Here is a 13,276-nt window from a genome sequence, read left to right as displayed (position 1 = left end):
AAAAAAAAAAAAAAAAAAAAAAAAAAGGGAAGGGAACTGCATAAAGAGGGACACGAGGGAAGCTGGTGGGGTTCCTGAGAAGGTGCAGGTGGGACTTGGACAGCAAGTGTGGCAGAGGGAGTAGAAGACTTGAGGCATTCCTGACCCATGCTGTGGACACGGGATCCTGCAGAGGACTCATGGACTCATGGTGGTGGAGTCTGCTCTCCCTTGGCCTGGGGCCCCTTCCTCCTTACTTGACCGCCTACCCCCAGCAGGTCCTCTGCTCTGTATGGCAGAGATCTATCCCTGCAAATGACCCTTTGGGCAGCTGTTTTTAGGAGCTCTGCCAGGAGGCCCTTCCCATGGACTTCCTCAAGCATGTAGCATGGCCCCATTGATTCATTTACTTTCATTCATTCATTCAACAAGTAACTATTGGGCACCTAACATGAGGCAATGTTCTAGGTGTTAGGGATACTGTAGTGAGTAAAACAAATTTTTAAAAAGTGCTTTCATGGCCAGGTGCGGTGGCTCAAGCCTGTAATCCCAGCACTTTGGGAGGCCGAGGTGGGCGGATCATGAGATCAGGAAATCGAGACCATCCTGGCTAACATGGTGAAACCCCATCTCCACTAAAAATGCAAAAAATTAGCCATGCGTGATGGCAGGCACCTGTAGTCCCAGCTACTCAGCAGGCTGAGGCAGGAGAATGACATGAACCCGGGCAGCAGAGGTTGCGTGAGCCAAGATCATGCCACTGCACTCCAGCCTGGGCGACTGAGCGAGACTCCGTCTCAAAAAAAAAAAAAAGTGCTTTCACAAAGCTTATATTCTATGGGGGGAAAAGACAAGAAACAAAAATAAATTAATAAAATGCACAGTTATGTCAGAGCATAAAAGGTGCCACGGAGAAACACAAATTTCAAGAGGCATAAGGCAGCAGAATGCAGGGGAGTGGGTGTTACCATTTAAAGTAGAGAGGGCACAGCAGGACGTTACAGTGAAGACCTGAAGCAGGTGAGGAGGTAAGCTGGGGGAAGGGGGTGTTGGGCAGGGAGACGAGGCTGAGGTGAGAGCCTGCCTGGCACACTCAGGGGGCAGCAAGGTGCCCGGGGTAGCTGGTGTGGGTGAGTGGGAGGGTGGGAGGAGTCACACTGGAGAGGGGATGGGAATTAGAAGGGAGGGAACTGGCCGGGCAGAGGCCACTGGGAGGCAGATCACACAAGGCCTTGTAGGCCACCGTAAGGACCTCTGTTCACCTGGAATGCAATGGGAGCCATTGCAGAATTCTGAGCAGAGAAGTGACATCATCTGTCCTTCAATTCAAGAGCATCCTCTGGCTGCAACCATGAGCACAGACTGGGAGCAGGGAGCAGGGAGACCAGCTGGAAGCTGTTTCAATTCCCATCCCATTCAGAAAGCCTAGTCATGAAGGCCAGACGTGGTGGCTCATGCCTATAATCCTAGCACTTTGGGAGGCCACAGTGGGTGGATCACCTGAGGTCGAGTTTGAGACCACCTGGTCAACATGGTGAAACTCTGTCTCTACTAAAAAATACAAAAATTAGTCGGGCATAGTGGTGGGCACCTGTAATCCCAGCTGCTCGGGAGGATGAGGCAGGAGAATCGCTTGAACTTGGGAAGCGGAGATTCAAGTGAGCTGAGATCACATCATTGCACTCCAGCCAGAGAGACAAGAGTGAGACTCCGTCTCAAAAGAAAAAAAAAAAAAAAGCTTAGTCAATGAGCTCAGATGGCCCTTCCACCACGAAGCTTCCACTAATCCTCCTTAAGCCTCCCCTTCTCCTGGGGGTTCTCCTGCCTTTGTGTGTGGATCTCTTCCAGCATTGGTCCATCTTTTTTTTTTTTTTTTTGAGACAGAGTTTCGCTATAACCCAGGCTGGAGTGCAGCAGTACAATCTTGGCTCACTGCAAGCTCTGCCTCCAGGTTCACGCCATTCTCTTGCCTCAGCCTCCCGAGTAGCTGGGACTACAGGCGCCTGCCACCACACCTGGCTATCTCTTCCAGCATTGGTCCATCTTGCCTTTGTTCTGGGATTATTGGTGAGCCTGTCCTCAACCCCACTAGACCTGAAACTCTTTAAGAAGGATGCCCAGTTGCTCTCACAGGTGTAGCTTCCCCTCTACCCAGACCCTCAAAGGGCCATGAACACAGTAGAAACCAAGTCAAGCTTCCCTAAGGAGTAAGTTCCTCCTTGCCTGCCTCTGAGGCTTCTTCCGGGCTGTGTTTCTGCATGCAGCGCCACAATCGTTGTATTAAATGCTTAGCCACCATGACAGCCCTAGTGCCTTCTGTGAGCTGCATGTCACCGTCCCTCAGCACAGCCAGGTTTACAGGACACAGCTTGTCACTGGTCCATAAGGCAGCCTGTCAGTGCTGGCAGGAAGCACACACAAACCAGTGAGTTTGCACAGCCAGTGGCCTCTCTGGAGGCTCCTGGGGGCAATTAAATGAGTAAGTTTTCATTTATTGATTCCTTAAACATTTATTGAGCACCTACTGTGGTGCCATGATCTGTATTAGGCAGCAGGGGCACGGAAGTGAGTACATCTCATTTCCCAGGAGCCTACTGCAAACACAGGGTGCTGACTGGATGCAAAGCATTGGCACAGTTACAGAAATACATTCAAGTATTGTCCTGAACTCCCAAGGACTCACAATCCACCCACCACTCCTTCAGCAATCGTACTATGCCAAGTGCTGGAGTTGGCGCTGAAAACAGAGGGGTCATGGCAAGCCTCGCGGGGTGACGCTTGACTAGAGACGTAAAAGGTGGAGAGGCAAGCCATGGGGGAATGGTGACATTGGGACAGACTCCCCTCACACTCCAGTGTGGAGAAAGAGTAGTAATCGGTAGGGAGCTAGTGTGGGAACGCAAGACAAAGTGCAACAGAGAACGGGGAAGACATGCATGGCAGTGAAGGTCTGGGGAGGCCTTTGGGGCTAAGTGGGATCTCCATGAAATGTGGAAGGATGGGTGGAACTATCGCAGGGGGCGGGGGGGCGGGGGCAGGAAATCCAAGGGAAAACGACCCTGTAAGCACAGAGCATGTTCATGTGGCAGCAAGTGGCCAGTGTGGCTGTAGTTCCACACCATGTGTTGTAGGAGATAAGACCAGCTGGGACTGGATGTGGATGGGCTTGAAGGCCAACCAGAGGATGCTCCTCTGTAGGCAGTGGAGAGCCACTGATGGCAGCGTGGAGAATTTAGAGAATGGAGACAGGGAGAGCAAGGAGAGGAGCAGTTGTGGAGGTGTGTGCGACAGTCATGTAAAGAACCAGTTACAACTGTAGTCACTCACTCATGCCCTTGCTTGTCCACAGACATAGTTATTATACACAAAACTTCGTGCTCCATTGAAGGTGGGATAAGACAGATGGGGAGAAAACAAAGAAAAATAAAACCCAGTTTATGTGGAGGATTTTAAATCAAGGGAGAGACAGACACCAGTAAAACCCAAGCACGCTCTTCCTTAAGGTCCGTGATACGATGCTTTTCTTGGTTTCCCACCCACGTTCCCCACACTCCTCCAGCTCCTGCAGATTTTCATTCTCTTCTGCCTGTGTTCCCTAGGGGCTGCTCCAGTGCCTGGACTCTCCTCTCATGCCATAGGACATCCCAAGATGACTTCAGATTGCCCTGTTGCCTCAAACATCAGCTGTACAATGAAGATCCCCAAATCCATACCCAATTCCAATCTCTCCTCTGAGTCATAGAGCTGTATACGCAAACGCTCAACTGCACATTCCAACTGGCTGCCCACTGGCACCTCCAACTTGATCAATGCAAATGAAACTCATCACGTTTCCTACTCACCCCCAACCCCTGTGGCTCCACTTGTGCCTCTGGTCTCATTGTGTATCTGCCAGCCTCATCCACTACCAAAGCCTGAACCGGGCATCACAGGTGCCTGAGCTCCTGCACCCATTCATGCAATCTCTCACCAAGCCCTGTCATCGTCTATATCTTTTGTGTCTTCCCCTCAGTGACTACCCTAAATCGGGCCACCAACTAATCTCCCTGGCTTCTGTTTTACTCTTTCAATCTACGCTCCATACTAAGCCAGAGACATCTAAGATGCAGGTCTGATTCCACACTTCTGCTTAAAAATTCATTAATGGCTCTTCATTCTTCTTAGGATAAAGTTCAATCATGGCCTATAAAGATTTTTGTGACAGCTCTGCAGCCTGGTTGTATGATATTCTATTGTATGCATGTGCAATGATTTATTTAATTAGTCCTCTAGTGAAAGATGTGTGAGTTGGTTTTTGCTAAACTTGCTAGTATGAACAATGCTCTAGTTGATAACTGTTTTCTTTTTTTTTTTTCTTTTTAAGAGAGGTGGTCTCCCTTTGTCCCATGCTGGAGTGCAGTGGCGTGATCATACCTCACTGCTGCCTTGAACTCCTGGGCTCAAGAGATACTCCCACCTCAGCCTCCCAAGTGGCTGGGACTACAGCACCCAGCTAATTTTTTAATTTACATTTTTTTTTTTTGTAGAGGCAAGGTCTCGCCACTTTGCTCAGGCTGGTCTTGAACTCCCGGGCTCAAGCAATCCTACCACCTTGGCCTCCCTAAGTGCTAGGATTACAGGTGTGAGCCACCACACATGGCTGATAATTTTATATGTAATTTATTTTGCATACGTGAAGGTACACTGGATCAGAAATTCTATGCATTTGTAATTCTGACAAGTCTTAATGAATTACAGTTCTAACAGCAACACAAGAGTGCTTATTACCCTACAACCATGCCAAGGCTAAGTGTCCAATATCTAGATTTTTTGCCAATCTGTGGGTGAAAAACTATACTAAATGTAGTTTCAATTGTCTTGTGAGTGAGGCTGAGTATTTTTTCATGTTTAAGAGACATTTATCTTTCCATTAACCATCCCATTTTCTTATTGAATTTGTTATTTTTCATATTGATTTGTAGAGATTTTTTACATATTAAGCAAATTAGCCCCTCTGACTATGATATGGGTTGCAAATATTTTTCCTACTTTGCCATTTGTCTTTATGTTTTTTGCTCTGTAGAAATTATAGATTTTTATGTTGACAGAATTTGTCTTTTTTTAAGCTATGAGAAAATGTGTGCCATTCTGGAAAACACTTTCTCTACTGCGACATTATAAATTTGTGGTTTTACTCTTCTATATTTATTTATTTATTTGGAAATGGAGCCTCACTCTGTCATCCAGGCTGGAGTGCAGTTGTACAATCTCAGCTCACTGAAACCTCTGTCTCCCAAGTTCAAGCAATTCTCCTGCCTCAGCCTCCTGCGTAGCTGGGATTACAGGTACCCACCTGGTTAATTTTTTGTATGTTTAGTAGAGACAGGGTTTCACTATGTTGGCCAGGCTGGTCTCGAACTCCTGACCTTGAGTGATCTGCCTGCCTCGGCCTCCCAAAGTGCTGGGGTTACAGGCATGAGCCACCAAGCCTGGACTTTTACATTTACTTAAACATAATTGTTTCATATGGATTTATTTTAGTGTAAGAACTGAAAAGAGGGCCGGGTGCGGTGGCTCACACCTGTAATCTCAGCACTTTGGAAGGCTGAGATGGGCAGATCATGAGGTCAGGAGATCGAGACCACCCTGGCTAACACGGTAAAATCCCGTCTCTACTAAAAACACAAAAATTAGCTGGGCGCGCTGGCAGGCGCCTGTAGTCCCAGCTACACGGGAGGCTGAGGCAGGAGAATGGCGTGAACCCGGGAGGCGGAGCTTGCAGTGAGTGGAGATCGCACCACTGCTCTCCAGCCTGGGTGACAGAGCGAGACTCTGTCTCAAAAAAGAAAAAAAAAAAGGGCCGGGCGCGGTGGGAGGCCGAGGCGGGCGGATCACGAGGTCAGGAGATCGAGACCATCCTGGCTAACCCAGTGAAACCCCGTCTCTACTAAAAGTACAAAAAAATGCCAGGCGTGGTGCCGGGCGCCTGTAGTCCCAGCAACACGGGAGGCTGAGGCAGGAGAATGGTGTGAACCCGGGAGGCGGAGCTTGCAGTGACCTGAGATCGCGGCACTGCACTCCAGCCTGGGCGACAGAGCGAGACTCCGCCTCAAAAAAAAAAAAAAAGAAATGAAGAGAGATACCACATTATTTTTCTCCACGTGACTACACAATTGTCTCATTGCTACTTACTGTATTGTCCATTTTTCCCTACTGACAGACAATGCCATCTTTATCATTTACTAAACTTTTTAATGCCTGAAGTCTATTTCTGGACTATTATGTTATTTATTTTTTTTTTTTTTGAAATGGAGTCTCAGTCTATCACGCAGGGTGGAGGGGCAGTGGCGTGATCTCAGCTCACTGCAACCTCCACCTCCCAGGTTCAAGTGATTATCCTGCCTCAGCCTTCTGAGTAGCTGGGATTACAGGTGCACACCACCATGCCAGGCTAATTTTTGTATTTTTAGTAGGGACAGGGCTTCATCATGTTGTCCAGGCTGGTCTCAAACTCCTGGCCTCAGGTTATCTGCCCAACTCGGCCTCCCACGGTGCTGGGATTACAGGCATGAACCACCACCCCCGGCCTATTATGTTCTCTTTATCAAAATGCTTACGTGTGTGCTAGTATTCTCTGGATTTTACTATTTTAACTATTTTTTTTTTTTTCTTTTTTTGAGACGGAGTCTTGCTCCGTCGCCCAGGCTGGAGTGCAGTGGCCAGATCTCAGCTCACCGCAAGCTCCGCCTCCCAGGTTCACGCCATTCTCCTGCCTCAGCCTCCCGAGTAGCTGGGACTACAGGCGCCCGCCAGCTCGCCCGGCTAGTTTTTTGTATTTTTTAGTAGAGACGGGGTTTCACCGTGTTAGCCAGGATGGTCTTGATCTCCTGACCTCGTGATCCACCCGTCTCGGCCTCCCAGAGTGCTGGGATTACAGGCCTGAGCCACCGCGCCCGGCCATAACTATTGTTTTAATATGTGGTATAGCGCTTCTCCTCTCATTAACCTTACTTTTCAAAATGTTCTCATGGCTATTCTTTTTGTTTCGTTTTGGTTGGCTGTTTTTCATTCTGGGGATGCTACTGAAGCAACAATGGTTATCCCTGATGCAAAAATTTCCATATGAATTTATATTCAGGTTGTGTACTCTGTTGGTATTTTTATTAGATCTGTGTTAAATTTATGAATTTATGGAGAGCTGACATCTTTATAATAGTGAGTCTTTCCACCCAAAAATAGAATACGCCTTCCCATTTATTCAGACTTCCTTTGGTGGCATTTTAGTTTTCGGTACTGATATAGTGTAGCTCTGTGTCCCCACCCATATCTCATCTTGAATGGTAATCCCCATAATCCCCACATGTGCAGGGAGGGACCTGGTGAGAGGTGATTGGATCATGGGGGCAGTTTCCCCCATGCTGTTCTCCTAATAGTGACTTTTCATGAGGTCTGATGGTTATGTAAATGTTCCTCCTTCACACTCATTCTCTCTTTTCACCTTGTGAAGAAGTTGCCTGCTTCCCCTCCCCTTCCGCCATGAATGTAAGTTTCCTGAGGCCTCCCCAGCCATGAGGAGCTGTGAGTCAATTAAACCTCTTTCCTTTATAAATTACCAGTCTCTGGTATTACCTTTATAGCAGCATGAAAACAGATTAATGCAGGTACCTAGATCTAGCACATTTATTGCGTTTGGTTTACTGTGTTGTTGCTGTTGCAAACAATACAATCTATTCTCTTATATTGTCAAACAGGCAGTTTTAAAAAAATACTCATTTCTACCCATTTCCTAAAATATCTTATTTGTATTAGTTTTTCAGTTGATATCCTTGGATTTTTCATGTAGGCTATCATATCATATTTTAACTCTTCTAGTTTTTATATCTCATTTCTTTTCTCTTCTTTAATTACGTAGGCCAGTACTTCCAAAGGAAAATTAAATAAAAAGAGTCATAGGGGCCATCCTTGTAACACACCTAATTAATGAGAATAATCCAGATTTCTTCAGGAAGCATGATTCTGACCTTTGGAGTAAAATGTGTTTATTTTATCATGTTACAGAAGCTGGAGGTTTCATACAGTTTTATCTGTGATTTTCTAACCTAGGGGGTCGATATCTCAGAGGGTTTCAATCTGTGTTTGAGAATCTTCCTTTGCAGATAGTTTCTCTTCCCTTAAACAAACAAAAAACACAGTATACAGATCTCAAGTTCAGTGTATGCTGACTTAAATTGCATTGCGAATCCCAAGGTAACTTAGTATTGGTCAACAGCTTTATTTGATTTGACTCCTTAGGAAGATAAAATACTTGAGCCAACAGCAGCAAGATCCTATGTCCTCCCTCTGACTGGGTCCCAGGAGGTAGCAGCCCTAGGTAAGAGAGCGGACAAGAGTGGGAAGGGGCTGTGCTATCCAAGTCTGGGTCCTAGAGTCAGACCACCTGACAGGAGGCACTCAGACCTAAGCCCTAAGAGCAGTAACAACAGCTAACATTTTTTGAACACTTGCTATACACCACCTGTTTGTTTCAGTAGTAAGTGATTTACTCCTCACAACCATCCTAATGAAGTGGGGACTATTATTTCCCCACAGATGATGAAACTGAGGCACAATAATGTAACTTGCTCAAAGTCATAAGCTAATAGGTGATAGAGGCAGTTTCAAACCACGTACTATGACTCCAGAGCCTATGTTGTTTTTGACTGTTTAGTTCTACGTACTCACAGAGCCTATATTTTTGGAGTTTTTTTTTTTTTTTTTTTTTTTTAGACAGCGTCTCACTCTGTCGCCCAGGCTGGAGTGTAGTGGTGCGATCATGGCTCACTGTAGCCTTGACCTCTACAGGCTCAAGAGGTCCTCCTACCTCAGCCTCCCAAATAGCTGGAACCACAGGTGTGTGTCACCACACCTGGCAAATTTTTGTATTTTTAGTAGAGAAGGGGTTTTGCCATGTTGCCCAGCCTGGTCTCGAACTCCTGAGGTCAAGTGATCTGCCCGCCCCGGCTTCCCACAGTGCTGGGATTACAGGCGTGAGCTCACAGGCCTGGCCAGAGCCTATGTTCTTTTTTTTTTTTTCTTTTTAAGACGGAGTCTTGCTCTGTTGCCCAGGGTGGAGTGCAGTGGTGCGATCTCGGCTCACTGCAAGCTCTGCCTCCCGGGTTCATGCCATTCTCCCACCTCAGCCTCCCAAGTAGCTGGGACTACAGGCACCCGCCACCACGCCCGGCTAATTTTTTGTATTTTTTTTAGTAGAGACGGGGTTTCACCGTGTTAGCCAGGATGGTCTCGATCTCCTGATCTCGTGATCCGCCCGTCTCGGCCTCCGAAAGTGCTGGGATTACAGGCGTGAGCCACTGCGCCCGGCCAGAGCCTATGTTCTTAACCACTGTGTTCTAATCCCCCAGAAGATGGAGCCTGGGGCCCTGAGCAAAGATCCATAAGGAACCTGAACGTGGCCTCCATCGTAAACCACATCAACCCCAGGGAAAGAGTGCCTGACTACGAAAGACTACTCTAGAGCAGGGGTCCCCAACATGTACTAGTCTGTGGCCTGTTAGGAACTGGGCTGCACAGCAAGAGGTGAGCAGCAGGCAAGTGAGCATTACCACCTGAGCTCTGTGCTCCGCCGCCTGTCAGATTAGCGGTGGCATTAGATTCTCATAGGAGGGAGAACCCTATTGTGAACTGCACACGTGAGTGATCTAGGTCACACGCTCCTTATGAGAATCTAATGCCTGATGATCTGAGATGGAATAGTTTCATCCTGAAACCATGTTCCCCAACACCCCAGGTGTGGAAAAATTGTCTTCCACAAAACCAGTCCCTGCGCTACAATGCTTGGGGACCACTGCTCTAGAGCCAGGGAGAGTTAACTGGAAGCTGGATGATGGGTGCCATTGCTAGCTTTTCTCTTTATCCATGTCCTTCTTTTGGTTTATTTTCTTGCCCCTCTTCCTCTGCCTTGCCCTAAATGTTGGCATGCCCCAAGAAATGGTCTTGGGCCCTCCTCATTCTCTTATCCACAATCTCTCCCTACGCATCCACATCCAGATCTTCCTGATGATGATTCCTCAGTGCATATCGCCAGTCCAGGCCTCTTTCCTGACCCAACTAATGTGCCCACCTCTCTACTCTACAGCACCACCAAGACGCCTTACAGGCACCTCAGACTTAACATGTCTAAAACAGAACTTTTTGTTTCTGCCCCTGTACAAACCTGCTCCTCTGAAGACTTCTCCTCTGCAGTCAATTTACGTAAGATGCTTATTGAATAAATATTTATTAAGCACCTACTATAGCAGCGAACAAAAGAGACAAAAACCCTGCCTTCCTAAAGCTTACATTCCACTACTGGAAAACTTACAGTAAACAGAAAAAAATAAGTAAACTACATCATACATTAGAAGATAATAAGGGCTAAGGAGAAGGGCTAAGGAGAAAGCCAAGAAGAGGTACAGTGCGCAGGGGATAAGGACTGAAATTTTTGAAAGAGCAAGTGAGAAGAGCAGGAGGCGAAGCCAGAGAAGCAACAGGGGCTGGGCCATGAGCTTTTATCCTGAGGAAGATGGAGGACTTTGAACAGAAGCAGGATGTGAGTAGATTGCCAGTGTAATAGGAATACCCCAGCTGCTGTGAATAAACTAAAGAAGGGCAGTAAGGATGAAAGCTGGGAGACTAGTTAGGGAACTCTTGCTACATTCCAGGTAACAGATAATGGATAATGGGGAGTTGGACCAGCAGACCATGGAAAACTGCTAAGATAGGGTCACATTCTGGATATATTCTGAAGCAGGGGGTTCTACCATCCACCCAGGTTCTTAGGTCAAAAATCTCAGTTCCATCCTTGATTGTTCCTTTTCCCTCATATCCCATATCCAATCCATCAGCAACTCCTTGGGGGTTTTTTTTTTTTTTTTTTTTGAGACAGAGTCTCGCTCTGTTGCCCAGGCTGGAGTGCAGGGGCCGGATCTCAGCTCACTGCAAGCTCCGCCTCCCGGGTTTACGCCATTCTCCTGCCTCAGCCTCCCGAATAGCTGGGACTACAGGCGCCCGCCACCTCGCCCAGCTAGTTTTTTGTATTTTTTAGTAGAGACGGGGTTTCACCGTGTTAGCCAGGATGGTCTCGATCTCCTGACCTCGTGATCCGCCCATCTCGGCCTCCCAAAGTGCTGGGATTACAGGCTTGAGCCACCGCGCCCGGCCCTCCTTGGGGTTTTATTTCCAAAATGTAATACAGTCACAGTTCCTGTCCATCTTCACCACCCCCACATGCCCACCTGGGTTTACCGCCTGGGTTTACCTCTCACCTAGATCACTGCAATACCCTTTTACCTGATCTCTCTGCTTCCTCTTTTGCCCCCTGCAATCTATTCTTCACAAGCAGCCAGAGGGATCATTTTCAAACTTAAATCATATCATAGGATGCTCTTGCTTGTGATCCTTTAAGAGCTTTGCAATGAACTAAGAATAAAGACCAAAATCCATACTGAGAACTACATGGGCTGGCATGGGCTGCCTTCTGATGACTTCTCTGTTCTCAACTCTTTCCCTCTTTTTATTGATCACCCTGCTCCAGCCACACCGGGCTCCTTCCTGTTCCTCAAACTCACCAAACTAATTCCAGTTTTGGAACCACAGCTATTCCCTCTGATGGGGTCAGTGTACCCCACCTCATTGCATGACTGGTTTCCTATCGACTATCAAATCTCAGCTCAGTCATCACCTCTTCATAGAAGACCATCCTGAGAATTTTCATCTAGTATAGATACTATACTATATATAACTAACTATAGCTAGTATAGTCCACCACACTGTGTAAACAGAAAACTCACAATCTTGAGCAGAAAGCTGCCCTTTAGAAATCGCTGCATCCATACCACAAGGGTGCTCAGGTTTCTTTTTCTCCAGTAGTAGGGAGGATTGAGGACCAAAGGGGAAGTTTGAGTTTCCAGGCACCAAAAAGGAGATGATAGTGACCACCACCTTTCCCTCGTGACACCTTGGGGGAAGGTATTACCTCAGGCAGCTGGGAGCCAAGAGTTTTCCTTTCTCCTTTCTCACTCAAGAAGTTGTGGCTCAGTGCAGTGGCTCACGCCTGTAATCCAGCACTTTGGGAGGCTGAGATGGGTAGATCATTTGAGGCCAGGAGTTCAAGATGAGCCTGGCCAACATGGCGAAACCCCGTCTCTACTAAAAATACAAAAATTAGCCAGGCGTGACGGTGGGCACCTGTAATCCCAGCTACTTGTAAGGCTGAGGCAGGAGAATCAATTGAACCCAGGAGGTAGAGGTTTCAGTGAGCCAAGACTATACCACTGTACTTCAGCCTGAGTAACAGAGCGAGACTCTGCCTCAAAATCAATCAACCAATAAAAAGAAGTTGTGTAGAACCTATTTTTTTTTTCATTGTAAAATATGGCTGGGCGCAGTAGCTCACGCCTGTAATCCCAGCACTTTTGGAGGCTAAGGTGGGTGGAACATTTGAGGTCGGAGTTTGAGACCACCCTGGCCAACATAGTGAAACGCCGTCTCTAAAAACACAAAAAGTATCCAGGCATGGTGGCACATGCCTGCAATCCAGCTACTCGGGAGGCTGAGGCAGGAGAATCGCTTGAACCCGGGAAGTGTAAGTTGCAGCAAGCCGAGATCGTGCCACTGCAGTCCAGCCTGGGCAACAGAGGAAGGCTCTGTCTCAAAAAAATAAAATTTAAAAACTATGTATAAAAAAGTTGGAAAATAATTTTTTAAAAAATTACTACTACTAACACTTGGACATATGTGAACATTATGGTGCATTTCCTTCAACTGTCTTTTCCTCTGTATGTTTTTAATAGTTATCATTTCATATATATTTAATCTTAATATTATTAATGTTCGATGTAATCACTTTTTATAAAAATTATTTCAGGCCGGGTGCTGTGGATCACACCTGTAATACCAGCACTTTGGGAGGCCGAGGCAGGCTGATCACGAGGTCAGGAGTTCAAGACCAGGTTGGCCAACATGGTAAAAACCTGTCTCTACAAAAAAACACAAAAATTAGCTGAGCATGGTAGCGCGTGCCTGTAATCCTAGCTACTTGGGAGGCTGAGGCAGGAGAACTGCTTGAACGGAGACCCGGGAGGCGGAGCTTGAGGCGAGCCGAGATTGTGCCACTGCACTCCAGGCTGGGCTATGGAGCAGGACTGTCTCAAAAAAAAAAAAAAAAAAAAAACTTCATTGGTTTTCTGATATTTTCACAAGTTTACATAACATATTTAATCAAGTGCCTGTTAAAGAATAAAACTCACAATCTTTCATGAGAGCTAAAATAAGCACGTAC

Source organism: Piliocolobus tephrosceles, chromosome 10 (genome assembly GCF_002776525.5).
Source record: "Piliocolobus tephrosceles isolate RC106 chromosome 10, ASM277652v3, whole genome shotgun sequence".
Taxonomy (NCBI): domain Eukaryota; kingdom Metazoa; phylum Chordata; class Mammalia; order Primates; family Cercopithecidae; genus Piliocolobus; species Piliocolobus tephrosceles.
The sequence above is the reverse complement of the archived record's forward strand: the minus strand, read 5'-3'. Positions refer to the sequence as shown.